This window comes from Pinus tabuliformis, chromosome 3_2 (genome assembly GCF_031772625.1).
Source record: "Pinus tabuliformis cultivar Carrire ecotype Pingquan chromosome 3_2, CPIR1, whole genome shotgun sequence".
Classification (NCBI taxonomy): domain Eukaryota; kingdom Viridiplantae; phylum Streptophyta; class Pinopsida; order Pinales; family Pinaceae; genus Pinus; species Pinus tabuliformis.
In genome coordinates this window covers 285,444,041-285,459,041 of record NC_142302.1, presented here as the reverse complement: position 1 = coordinate 285,459,041, position 15,001 = coordinate 285,444,041, and the positions used below count along the sequence as shown (strand labels likewise).

Genomic DNA, 15,001 nt, shown 5'->3' with positions numbered 1-15,001 from the left:
TGTTGATGTTGAAGGGGTGGTGTAGATGGAGGTAGATGTGGAAACATTTGCATAGAAGGTTGTATAGATTATGTGATAGGAGATAGAGAAGCAAGTCTTTATGATTGTTTCATTTGTGAGAAAGCAATGTTGCTCGATGATGTCTTCATAAGCGATAGGAATTCAAAGTTTGGGGGATCAGATCCAAGGGAAGATGTACAATTTTCCTACGATTTTGGTCCCATTCCTGATGACATTTCGGTACCTATTGACCTAGATTCAATCATTGAAGCCATAGGGTGACTAGAAGTATGAGTTAAATTGAATGAATATGCCAAGCCATAAGTTGAATTGTTGTGGCTAGGAATAGAAACTTGAGGTGTTTTCAGCCTTGATTGTGAAGTTGGGCTATGATTTAGATGTGTCAAGTGAGCATGCTGACCCACTATAGGTCGATGTCCTAATGTAACTTGACTAATTTGCAACAAATATGATGTCTCTGTGGAATTATCTCTCATATTTCAAGACACAATACCCGATTACTTTGTTGGCTCAGTGGAAGTATCTCTCATATTTCAAGACACAATACCTTATTTCTTTGTTGTCTCAGTGGAAGTATGCATGATATTTCAAGAAACAATACTTGATTATAGAAGAGAAGATGGATAGTGCTCTTAAGACTCATACATTAAGAAAAATAACATTCTATCAGACATCCTTCATCATTACATGCTAAGGAAATCACTAAAAAATCAAGAAGGAAATAAGGAAATGGGGAATAATTTGTCATCAAAATAATTAGATCAAAAAATATAGAAAGGAGAAAAGAAGGAGACACTTCTAGAAGGTCATCTCTTTGTCTTACTCATCATAAGTATACACTCTATCCATATGACCCAAGGGTCCAGGCATCTACCAACCATTGCCAGGAAAAGCATGTTCCAGACCCATTCTTTTCGCTCTCTCTAACCCTGACCACTTCTTTAGGTAAACAGGAAAATAATAATCTTTCCTTGAGTTATCACTTCCACTAACATAATTCTCTAATCTTGGGCTCATATCCTCCCACAATTATTCTTCTTCCTCTGAACTTCACTAATTTATAGAGACCATTCTACCACTTATTGTAGTAATTTTCTGACGTGATTGTACTTGTGAAAGTAGTCAACACAAAGATATCCGACCCCTATAATTTCCATAGGCATAAATTAGAGCATCATGCAATGGCCTATTAGAGCACCAATGGTCCAATAGTGGCATCAATTGTCCAATTGTTAAATTCTTAATTTTTTGCACATTTTCCTAGCACATGGAACTAACCAAACAATAAGGAAAGTATATGATTTTCATGAAAATAGATAGTATGAAATCCTACATAGAAAATCAAAGTGTTGGCCTACCACAATTAACCTATCCTAGATTATCAACAAATTCATATCCAGAACATACAATATTATCAATAGTCAATAATCATGCAGAATAACTAAATTCAAAGTGTGTTAACCCCTAAATTTTGCCCCTTGCAAATTTATAGGGTTAAAGAATAGCACATATCATTAAGTTGGAGGTCCAAAAATAAATATTGATACAAGCTAAAAATTGGTTCCCAGGATGAGTAGCCTCAGGCTTGATTCAATCATGATTGAGACACATTTTAGCACAGTTTGAAGAGAGTTTTTATTCTTAGTAGGTTCCCTACTTTCTAGAAGAGGGAGTTCCAAGGATGATACAACAATTTTTTTTACAAAAATCACTGGGGAAATGATAAGGGAATATCAAGCATACTAGAAACATTAAAATGCATCCACACAAAGAAACATAACACATACTCCCAAGGATCATCCGCAAGGAGAAGAACATCCTTCTCCTTGTCAACAAATATAAGTTGTTAGCCTGATCTTGGGTCCTCCTGCTAGACTTCTAGACCAAACATATTATCAAACCCGACAAACAGATTTGCATAGACCCTAAAACATGTTACATCCACTGACTGCCCAACATAACCTAGCATGTAAACCTGACAACACACCAAACCATGTTTATTATTCAACTAGAAAAATGAAAAATTTTAGGTAAAGTGAAAAGTGGGAGAATGGATAGTTGACCTTAGTGAATGTTCTCATAGGTGAATTCATCTTCACAAAATTTGGTGGAGGCTGTGAAAACCCACTTTCATCTAGACCTCCAAACACACCCATGTTTGAATTCATAGAGAACCCAGAGACAGGAGAACAAGGAGGCATATTTAGTAAGTCTGTAACAGAAAATGAACTAGCTAAATAAGAACAATTTCCCACATTCCTTGCACTAGAAATTGTGTTAGGAATAGCAAAAGTTGGGTTATCTATATTAACACCAAAAATAATATTTCTCTGGGAATTAGACTAAACTCCTTCCTGTTTTGTAGGACAATCTCTTAAAGAAAATTGAGTTAGTGAAATTGATTGGGCTTGAACATTAGTTTGACTTTTAGGTTCAATTTGGGACATGATACGATGACTACTAGTAGGAAGAGAGGCTTCAGCCTAACCAGATGGAAGACAAGAAATCTGATTAGTTGACATTATTTTGGAAGAAAACCATGGTGCAACAACTTGCTGATCCTGAGTAACACAAGACCAAGTTTCAGCTAGTTGTTGCACAATAGATTGACTTGGTCAGGGCACACTTAAATAGGTAGAAGCTCCCTCTGAAGTTAATGAGTCTAACATGATTTGTAAAGGAGATGCACTAGATGAAGTCTTAGGTGAGGCAATGGTAGCACCAGTATTTGTAAAGATTGTTCATGAGGTCACAAAAGAAATATCACTTAATGGAGACTGAGATTGAGATGATGAGATTTGTGTGAATGAACTGATGACATTTGGAACTTGAAATGCATGTTTCTTGTTTTTTTGATGTTGAAAAGATGATTGTTGTTTTTTATTAATTTCATTGTGCAGTTTCAAATGCACTTTTTATTGCTGCAATGTACACTGCTATAATTTCTATTGCAAAAGATGATTTTTTGGTTGATGTTGCTTAACAACTTGTTGTTGAAGTTGATGTTGTTTCTTAATAATATTCCTCTGTAAATGTATATCAGGCTTGCACTGAAGTACTTCAAACTATACAAGTTGTTACTGCTACTGACATTTGAGGTGTTTAGATTGATTAAGATTCCTTTTCTGTTGTAAGACAGTTATAAGCATTCCATGGTATGCAGTGGACTGCATCCCTGGTAAAGAAGGCTCAAATATTTTTTACATATGCATCCATTGATCCATACTTATTTTTTGCAAATTCAAGGTCTAAACAACTTGCTCCCTATTATCCCCATCTTTGAAATGAATGACCTCCTGAAAATTTCATCATCACTTCTTTCAAAATATCAAAACCAATGAGCAGCAAAAACTAGAAGACACGATGCATATTTCAAAATAATCCATTGAATAGATGTCAGAAACTCACGTAAGCATGTTTAAATTTAACTAATAAAAAAGAACAATGAGCAATGATACAAAATTCATGCCTTGCATAAATATGCATTGCAATTGAATTGAACATGCCAACATCAAGTTGAGAAACACCAAACAATGGGAAACAAATAGTAGTAAGCACAATGGAGCAATTTTCTCAAAAAAAATCACAAAAACATAGATAAATCCATATCTAGATAAATCAAGCCATTACAGATGGTTAGAATACTTGTGATACTTGAACTAGAAAAGGAATTGCAGATAGAACATATATGAATGAAAACCAAGAAATTAATGTTTTAGGAAAATTCTTTACAAAGATCACAGTTAAATTGATAAAGAACATAATCAACAAATTTTCTTTCTGAATTAAACCAAATCTGCATCAAGAGAAACCATACTTGTGAAAGAGTAAGAAATTGGATATTTAGTGAAAGGTGCAAGGGAACCAAAAGGAGATTATCAAGATGTTATTGATTTACAAATTGGTGCAAAATATCAACTGATACTACTCAAGAAAGCTATAATTATTCTCCAGCCAAAAGACTCAAAAATCGAACCAAAGGAAATATGCCAAAGTTATATGAACTGCAACACTGGTAATTGTTGCAGACCTGTGAGATTAAATATATTTGCACAATGAATGTACATAAATATATGTCCCATGTATGATCTGAATGCAGTGGTTCTAGAGCCAATCACTTATGATGATGGTGATCTGCTTGAGGGGTCATCTGCCACACCAACAAAAAGCACTTGGATTAGATACATTGGAGGAGGGAGTAGAGCAGTGGCAATGTCAGTCATGGTTACATCAATGCTGAATTTTTGAGGATGATGAGCTGGAATTCCCCATTTTATCATTTTTTCAAGCAACAAGAATCTGACACTAAGTAAATATTTAAAACAAAAAGACCTTCTAAACACTAAAGTGTAACTAAAGTTTCATAAAGAACTTTTATCTAAGAATAAAACCTATCCCAATCTATTATTCACCATTCACAACCTATGAGCACTATAAAGGTATATTTTATGAGCAGAGAGGACTAGAGACTATGTGAGAATAATTTCAAAGTGAAATTTCAATTTGTGACTCAGGAAATCAGTTGTAAGAATGATTTGTAGAGATGAGGAAAAATGGTGTATGCAGATTTCACTTATTTTTCTATCTTCCTCTTATTCAATATTCCATTTCGTAATGTCTTCTTATTGTGACATGTTATTGTTTCCATGAAACTCAAAACTATGGGAGAGTAATGAAACCACTATCCTCCTTAGAGACTTGTTGCAAAGTTGCAAAATCTTCAAAGAGAAGGGTCAAGAATGAAGGTGCCATTTATCCATTATATTAGCAGATTTTCTTACCAGTAAGGGCTGAGGATTTTCTAAGCAAAATTTTGAAATAGAGTTTGTCTATGGAAATAGGTTGTGAGAGGAATTTGTGATGATCAAGTGGAAATTGTATGTGGATACTTCACCACTTTTGTATCTTCCATGTATTCAATCTTCCATTTTCTTAATGGATTCTTATCATTCAGCTGGAGTTTCTTCCATGAAAGAGCCTTACAAAGTTCCAAAAATTACCAATCATAACTCAGAAGGTTCATGAATGTAGTGTAGTTTGTACATAAATGTTTAGAAAGGATCCTACACTCTAGTTTTACAAGTTGGACACATGGTTGAGGGCTATAGAATAAGTGCAAAGAAAGAAAATGTTATTGCATATAGAAGGGAGAAATAATAGGCAAATATGGCCAAGGAAAGGGCTAGAAGAATAGGTGGAGCTCCATTACCTCATTCATCAAAGACAAAGATTATAGGATAGGAAAGGAAAAGGAAAAACATTGGTCAATAGAAAAATGCTTGATATGGGAGGGGGTGAGATGAAGTGGATAGAAAATTGGACATTTCTTGTGGCATCCCTTTTAGTGTGATTTAATATTTTTATTGGCATGACATCGTAAGGGTAATTAATGGAAATTATAGACTACAAGGTTACAAGAAGCCTGGTCTCAAGAAGCCTAAAATCACATTACTTATGAAAAGAGGGCCTTGGTGGAGAGGTTTTTAGAACCTATTCAATCCTCTTGGGAGAAATAATTCAATAATTATCGTTGTTTTATGGGTTAACTAAAACCAAACACAATCCACTGGTGAAAATCATCACTTCACCTAGCATTTCCATGTTTCTTTCAGCTGAAGAATGTCCTATGGAGGAGGACAACATAGATTTTACTCCCTATGCTCTCACTAATGAAATAGAGAAATTCAAGACTCTAATCACCATTCAAGTCATCAATGACAATGCACTAGTTTGAATAGCGATGAATTTGGTTGTGGAAACAAGATATAGTCACTTCTTTTTGACTCCATGAAAAATCTATTTGTTGAACTTGGCATTGGAGAAGATGAATAATGACACAAAATGGATAGAGGAGCTCATAGGGTAGTGCAAGAAGGTTAATCAAGTTCCTCACAAACCATATGTATTAAGTGATTTCCAACAATAATCCAAGTTAGAGCTATTGAAAGTAGGTACAACACAGTGTGCCTCTAACTTCATCATGAAGAGGTGTCTTTTTTGGTGAAAAATATGTCTTATATTTACAGAAAATATTTACAAATAGTGAAACAAAGGTGGAAGGGTATATACAATGGACTTTATATCCTCTTATGAAGAGTACTCCCAAGTCAAAATGAGGATGGTGACCAACAAGTGTTTTGTAACAATGGAATCATCTAATCAAAAGATTATCAATCAAGGCCTTCAAATAATTGGGATGTGGATATTGAAGATCTTGTCTCAACCATTGGTTTCACCAATATCAATTTGGCTGAAGATTTATTTTTCATCCAAGTAGTATCTTCTTTAGGTTCGGAACTAGTGTGCACTACCAACTTGATCTTAACATTTCTTTGACGAATGTTTCAAACTCCTTCCTCCCTATAAAATTCCCCCTTTTCAACTATTAATTGGTCAAGAGCTAAAACTCAGCTCGTGTTCCCACTAGATCGAGTGTTATGACTAGTGCTTTATTGAAATTCTTTATACTACCAAGGATTTCTTTTACTACGCAACCAAGAGATGAGTCTGGAAACTTACTGGAATGCCAGGCACCAGGATTTTTTGTATTCATTCCATGCTAATGTTCTAGTATAATAGACTTTAGTTGATGGTCATATCTTCCTCACTTTATGTTTCCACGCAGAACTAGGACCATGCCTCTTATAACTCAACCCTATGTATTTTATCATTATCAAATGGTTGTGGCAGAATCCAAACCACCAATTTTAATCTCTAGTGTGATGAACTTTATTTAATGTGAAATTATATAATCCTTTCTATGTGAAAAACTTTATTTAATGTGAAATTCTCCATTATGTAATCCTCGCTACGGAATTCCTCCAGTGTGATAAGTTTATATAACATGAAATCCTCTGTTCTATAATCCTTTGTTATATTTTCATTTTTATCACCTAAAATCTATGTTACCATATTGTCAACATTGCCTTCAGGTCCCCATTACACATCCAGATCCAGCCACGTTAAGGATCTATATCTCAATGTGGCCAGAATCTTCCCAAGACATAGATTTCGCATTATATCCTGTGAAAAAGGTGAAATTTAGAAGAAACAATTAAATAAAACAAGAAAACCCTCCTAAACTTAAATAGAGGATAGGCTTCATCATACATACTATGAAGTACATAGGAAAAGCATCAGCTTACACTGCAAGTAGAAACGTATCTATGGTTTCTTGTGTTGAAGCTACTAAATCTCATGTGCTTAGGAATTTGATTTTAAACCTTCAGTGTTCTAACTTGATTGATATTTCCTATGGCTGGAAATCATCATAATGGTATCAACTATATTTTTCATACCAGTGATCAGTTGTAAGCTCTATATTTTATCATTTATACCCAACTATATGACATTCAGATCTGATGTACTTTTTACATTCCCACAAATATGATTCACAGACTTGCTCTGCCATTTTCTTGTCCTAGCAAATCATATCCTACAGGTTTTCTCTTGTGTTCTCATGCTCAACTAATTGATATAGAAGCATGCTTTCAATTTAATGGATTACAAGTTACATTTTTTTCTCATCATCTATTACAAAGGTTTAATTTGTACCCAAAAAACTATTACAAAGATGTAAATTGTTTTTTACAAAGGTTTGACATGTGTTTTCACTAAGGGTTGAGGTGCATTGAACAGTCACAGGTGAGTGAAGCCCATTCAGAAGAATTATAAGAAATGCATTGTGAGGAGCAATGCGAGATTTCGCGTCAACATTTGGTCATATCAACATTGTGAGTAGTAGTATGAGGATTTGTGAATGAATGTCAACATCTGTCATTTTCTCACACCAACATTTTCCAGATATGCTTCTCCTCCAAATTTTGTTCTGCGATTTCCTTAGTGTTGTAAGTTATGCTACATGGATTCTCAATTTATGTTGTTTGGTTTTACTATTTTAATTGTTTATGAGATTTACTAAAGGCTAATGGTAATAGCTTATGACATGACATGTTTGAATTGTTTTCCCAGACTTCACTTCTAGAGACTAGTGAGTGATGTTTGTTACTTGTAACTTGTTGAGCAACTAAATATACTAAAGTGGTAAAGCCTAATATACTATTGCATATAATATATAGAAATTTGAGAAGATAGTAGAAGGAATAGTTGTCATGTATTGGATTCCAATTTGATTAACATAAAATTTAAATACTGAAATCTGAGGCATTGCTAGGATGAAAAGCTCTTTAGGAATGGCCTACATTTTCATTGAAAGAAATACTAGAGTCTAGGCAATGCTAGGAGGTAAAACATTCCACTATCAACCTTATGTTACAATTATTAGTTAGTTTAGCCAAATATGTGTGTGGTATGTTTGTGTGCCATGAATGTAATATGTACATTGGTAAGTAGTACCTTCAAGCAACATATAAATTGAAATATAATATATAACAACACACTATCCATTGTTGTGTTGTAACCTATGTGTATCATTTTTTGGATACATTGTAGTGTATAATATTTTTTAGTTTTTAATATATAATATTTCCACTATCAAAGTGACGGTTCCTGTAAATTTGGGGAAAATTTTTAGTTGTTCCAGACACTTGTATCCATGTTCCCCGTTCCATTTTTTCAAAAACCCATGCAACATAGGTATTTTATCTTTGAAATCTTGTAACATTATGAGATTATATTCTACTATTTTTTTTGTTCAAGATAAACTAAAGTCCCTCCTATATCAACACTAATAACATAAATTTTCCATGAGTTTGATGAACCCATAAGTTTAATGATGCTCATGAATAATCATCAAAGTTTTTTAAGGAAAGTAGCTATCACTGCATTGAGATCTATGGAAAGAAGGGATTTGATTGGAAGTGAAAACACATGGAAAAAAAATTACTTGCTAGTGAAATATCCATGCAAGCTGGCCGCCAAACCACGTTTTCATTTTCATTTAATATGGTATTCTTTAGGATTCCTTGATTGATGAAAAAGAGGAATTTTTCAACAGTCAATTTGATGCAAGATTGGAAACTTGCAATCAAGCAAGAACATGTTCCTACATTCAATGTTACAAACTCTAAAGGAAAGTTATCCAAAAGAGGTACATATTTTCCTTATTTTAGTAAACATTTTTAGTGAAGAAATATGGCATCTAGTGATGTTCTCAGTGAGAAATGATGTTTAAGTAGTAAGAATATCCCGAGTTTCACATTTCGGTATGAACTTCTTCGAAATATGTTTGACAAGGCACTGAAAAGGGTTATCATCTTCCATTCTGAGAGTGTTATGGAGTTCATGCACGCATCTAAACCGATTTAAAGTGCAATAAGCTAGTTGCATTAGGAGTACTTATGGGCCACATTGCTTCAATCTTTTGCATCAAGGATGAACTAGTTGTAAGGAAAAATGAATACCATTTGACTAACAACAAGCGTAGATGCCTATAAGTTGATCCATTTTCATGAAATTCTGTTGAGGTCAAACGGCCTATCTCAGGTGGAAAATGTGGCAGTAAATTCTCCTGAGATATGGTTTCGGGAAACGAAGGACTATTTGGGGCATCATAGGCTCGTTCAAGGGTTGTTGGAGCAACACCTCACATTTTCTAAGGAAAACTGTGGACTAGGACATCATTTGGACCACAAGGAAGGCCTGTGGTAGAAAATATGCAGTGAAATCTGGTTGATTCTTGAGGCTAATTGTAAGGTCAAAATAAAATTATTATAATAATATGGTTTTTAAGGCATTAACAATTGTCATGTATCTAAAATTATATTTGCAATTTGGAAGGAATATGGGTTTAGAACCGATATTGTATTATTGGATTGGTTTCAGGCATATGAGCTGTTTGTCAAATTAAATGTTAGCTACATTGTTTATTGTATTCAATATTGTCTCTATTTGCAAAAAATGAAATAACACTGACACTATTTAGAATACAAATCTTATGTGCTATTTTCAACCCTATGGGTAGTTTTTCCCTAAGGGATACTATAGTGGTATCAGACTTGGATCTCTTGCCAACCTGGAGGGTTTATTTGAGAAAATTTGCGGCAAGAATTAGTTTCTCTATTTGGAAAGGAGTAGGTAGAGTTCTTGCATAAAGCAGGTAAGGGAGGCAAAAATTGAATAGATAGGTACCAAAACCTATGTACAAGCAATCATGTGTCAGTCTTCTAGTCTAATACTAGAAGATCTTGACAACAAGGAGTTTTTGCCTATCATTAGAAATGAACTTGGGGGGCCTTTCATCGAAGACTATATCCCGATCCAATATTAGCTAAAAGAGTAGCAAAACATTTCATAGGTTGCTTTGGTACAAGACTCAATCCATGTTGATAATGGGTTATATCAGATGTCTGAAAGATCTTGCATGATTCCTTCTCCTTCAACAAAACATGAAATATTTTCAATAGAAAAGGATATGGAAGGGGCTACGACCACTATACCTTCTTCTTCTTTACCTTCTCAAGAAAGAAACATAAATGAAATAGATGTTAGGTTTCCATTATTGCCTAATACTTCTTCATCATCAGAAGGGAATACTTTGGAAGTATCAGAAAAAATTTGTATTTGCATCAGATGCAAGAAAAGAGTTTGAAAATGTATATTTGAAGGAGGTAATGATCAGTGGATCTCAGAATATAGATACTAATCCTGGCTCTATCCCCAATTAATCTGATGGAGTTGAAACTATCACATACAATATTATAGTTATAGGTGCCACTAGAAAACTTAAAATTGAAGAGATCGTTACTGAGGTGAAAAATTGTCAAATGGGTAGTGCTAAGCCATTCACATCCTTGAATGAAACAAAGAGTGGCAAAGTAGAATAACATTGAGCTTGTTACTGCTCAACCCAATGTTTCTCAAACAGAGGAAGTAATTGTGCCCATGAAAAAAAATGGTCCTCCTCGACATCATGCAGAAGATATTGTGATCATAAATAGGGCTAAAATAGGCACTACAACATTGTTTGAAGAAGTCAAAGAGGAAGTTACCATGTTTAGAGGAATAATTGATTAGAAATCACAAAGAAATTTAAACATGGAGAAATGATAGTTTGTTAATCTTGAGTTTCATAGGCTACAAAAAGAGTGACCCTAAGTTAAAAAAATAACTTAGTGCAGTTGAAGATGTGAAAGCACAAGTTCTGAAGGAGCTAGACAACAACAATTTTTTGGTTGTGTTTGGGCTAAAAATGGCTAAGATATGATATAAAAGGCCTATTTAAGGCATTTCCAGGGATAGCGATGGTGTGCAAGTGAGGTAAGGGTAGAAAACAACCTTGAAACCCTATCTGAGGCATGTGGCTGACCTTGAAGAGTCCATCTGTGGAAAGAAAAATTGTTTAAAGGGTAAATCTTTGGGGTAGGAAAATAATCCTTAGGCCAAATCTGAGGCAGCAACCCATTTTCAAATGTTAGTGCAGGAAGACAAAATTTAGATAGAAAATATCCAAAGGAACCCTTTGTGACAATAAGGGATTTCTTAAACCTTACTGGGAAGGGTTATTTATGAAAACGGATGATACATAACATTAATTTATCATTCTTGAAGTTATGTTGAGGTGAGTGGGTATATTTTAGATGAAAACTATGGAAGAAAACAATCCTAAGCTCTGGTTTTGGGAAATGAAGTGAGGTCTAGGCAGAAAGCAACCTTGAAACCATATATGAGGCATGTGGCCCACCTTGAAGAGTCCTTCTGTGGAAAGTTTTTTTTTTTTTAAAGGGTAAATATTTGGGGTAAAAAATAGCCTTAAGGCCAAATCTGAGGGAACAACCCATTTTCAAACGCCAGTGCAAGAAGACGGAATTTGGATAGCATATATCCAAAGGAACCCTTTGTGACAATAAGGTTTTTCTTAAACCCTACTAGGAAGGGTTAATTGTGATAGAAGATGATACATAACATCAATTCATCATTCCTGAAGTTATTATGATGATAGTGGGTATATCCAAGATGGAAACTATGGAAACAAACCCTCCTAATCTCTGGTTTGTGGAAGTGAAGTGAGGTATGGGAAGAAAACAACGTTGAAACCTTATTTGAGGCATGTGTCCCACCTTTAAGAGCCCTTCTATGGATATTTTTTTTGAAAGGGTAATATTTGGGGCAGCCAAATATCCCTGAGGCCAAATATGAGGCAACAACCCATTTTCAAATGCTAGTTCAGGAAGACGAAATTTGGATAGCAGATATCCAAACGAACCCCTTATGACAATAAGGGCTTTCTTATACCTTACTGGGAAAGGTTATTTATGACAACAAATGATACATAACATCAATTCATCATTCTTGAAGTTATGTTGAGGTTAGTGGGTCTATCTGAGATGGAAACTATGGCAAAAAACCCTCCTAAGCTCTCATTTTGGGTAGTGAAGGAGTAGTTGAGGAAGCATAGGATACTTGAAGGATTGTTGGAGGAACAACTCACATTTTCTAAGGAAATTTGTTGACTAGGGCTTAATCTAGGATGCAAGGAAACTCTATGGCAGGGATTTGACCCTCGTAGAAAAGAGGCAATGAAATCTGGCTTATTCCTAAGTCTTAAGGTCAGACTAAAAGTATTAAGGTAATAGGGTTTGTTGATGCATTAGAAATTGTCATGGATCCAAAAATGTAGTCTGTAATTTGGAAGGACTATGGTTTTATAACCCATTATGTATTGATTTATTGGTTTCATGCATATGAAAGGTTCATGGAATTTAATGTTGGTTACATTGTTTATTGTATTCAATATTGTCTCTATTTGCAAAAATTGAAAGAACATTGTGATACTAGTTAGAATACAAATATTGTCATGTGCTCTTGTCAACTCGAAGAGAAAATTTTCCCTAAGGGATACTACACATCCAGTGTAAATATAATCTACTCACCTTAAAGTAATTCCTATAACAATACTCAAAGAAGATAAAGAGAAAGAATTGAATATCTAAGTGTCTATCTAAAAACCCAATTATCTAGCCAAGAGAACACATAAAAGAGAGTGCAAGTCCTAGAAAGTATAAATGCAAGATAAAAGAGAGAATGTCAAGCATTGTGAAGGGTAGCACTAGCACTGGTTCTTAGAGTTGCCACTTATAGTAGAGTTTGATCTAGAGCTAAAGCTAATGTTGGCTACCAAGGATCTGTGAGGATGCAACAATACAAACTCCTCAATAGAGTTAGAAATACTTGTAAAGGGGACAATTCATAGCAAATGATATCGTTTGATGACTCAATGATACTTAAAGGACCTTACCATATTATCAAAGTGCAAGCACAAGAAAATGGATGCCTAACTCCCCTCACATTCAAGGTTGTGGGAAAGAGATTCTTGATAGAAACTCAGTCACATGAGAAACCCTAAGGGGTGGGACACTAGACAAGGGAAGTTTATAATGGATCTATCTATGTTGAGAAATATAGCTTGGACAAGAACTTCCACATATGTTCAGGGTGAATGTTTCAGAAGTATTATATTTAGATGTTGAGTCTAAAGAATATTTAGTCATTAATGACTTACACTATAAGATTAATCTCAATCAGAAATCTCACCAAGAGATTAGGGTTTTGGTAAATCGTGGTTTCAACTAAAAGTAAAAATAGAAATTAAGATAGGGTTCACACAAAATTCTTATTAGACAGGGACAATAATTGAAATGGAACGCGGAGGTAAATCACATTAGCTAGGAGAATCATTACCGTACCATAGATTCTATGTAGCAAATATGCACAAACATAAAAATATGTACAATGTCATAATGTATTGAGTCGCAATTGATACAACCATATAACAACGTATATAATAGAAATTGTTGTTTTCTCATTTCCCTACATGTTGTACCTATTTATCATGCCATACAACTCAAGTTGGGGTAGATTTGTTTCCCATACAAATGATGGGACTTAGTAGCTATGGAGATTTCCTTCTTAGCAATAATTAGTTGAATGATAAGCACATTTGATAAAGAAAATTATGTGCATATGTATGAATTTTTTATGCTTATACTATTTACTATTTTCAATGATTGGGTGATTGTTGCAATATTTATTTTATTAACAGAATATTAGGACAATGATCACCTAGGAATTGGAAAATCCACAAGGTATGAGAGGTTTTTCTCTAATTGAGTTTCTCAAGGGTTTCAAATTTTGTGCTTACCTATTTACAAGATCTAGGATTTTGTGTAATAGATCTTAAGAAATGCATCATTTAACCTCATATTTTAGAACATAATGGAAGGTGCCTCAAATTTACCATCTTAGTCATCATCAAATACAGTATGCCTAAAGATCCACAATAGTTCACAACTTCAAAGAAGGAAGTGGAGACCAAGTAGAGGATTATGGATATAATAAAGGATCATTTGATTCCTCACATAAGCATGAAGAAATTAGTTAAAATATGTTCCACGCCCTGGTTGGGCTTTACCAAGTAGAGTATCATTTTGTGGGACATTGGATTCCTCATTACAACTAGGATGATTGAATTGATTCCTCCTCGCAATTAGGATATTGCATCCAAGTTTGATGCATAATAAATCTAAGGATTTACACTATGTATCATCAGTTAAATGTAGTCAAGTGTCTACGTTTCCCTTTTGTGTGTGTGTGTGTGTGTGTGTGTGTATAAATATATATAGATAGATAGATAGATAAATAGATAGATATCATTCCCAATAATGGCCAATTGATAATATGCCTTTGAAAAATGTTCAACTAAACCCTCAACAATAATATATATATTTCTTCATGGAATATATGTAAATAATTTTTAAGTGAAATTGATAAATCTTCATTTTACTTTCACCTTGAGAGAGTTGACCCTTCTCGAAGCTTGATTAATCCAATATTAACATGTATCCAAGAACGATTCCAAAGGGTGGTTAGTATGTGAACAATCGGGCAAATTGGTATATGGCATTAGCATAATGATTGTTTTCTACTCTAAAAGAGTACAAATCAAGGGTTTAGGTTGAGCTTGGTGATGATGCCAAGTACCGAGTAGCATGGGTTGATATTATTCCCTTCCAACTCCAGTCAA

General features: G+C 34.3%; 1 pseudogene; it reads right to left on the bottom strand.

Moving 5' to 3' along the window:
- Positions 1-1,729: 1,729 nt before the first annotated feature.
- LOC149180734 (uncharacterized) overlaps positions 1,730-15,001 on the bottom strand; it is a 174,079-nt pseudogene continuing 160,807 nt past the window's right edge.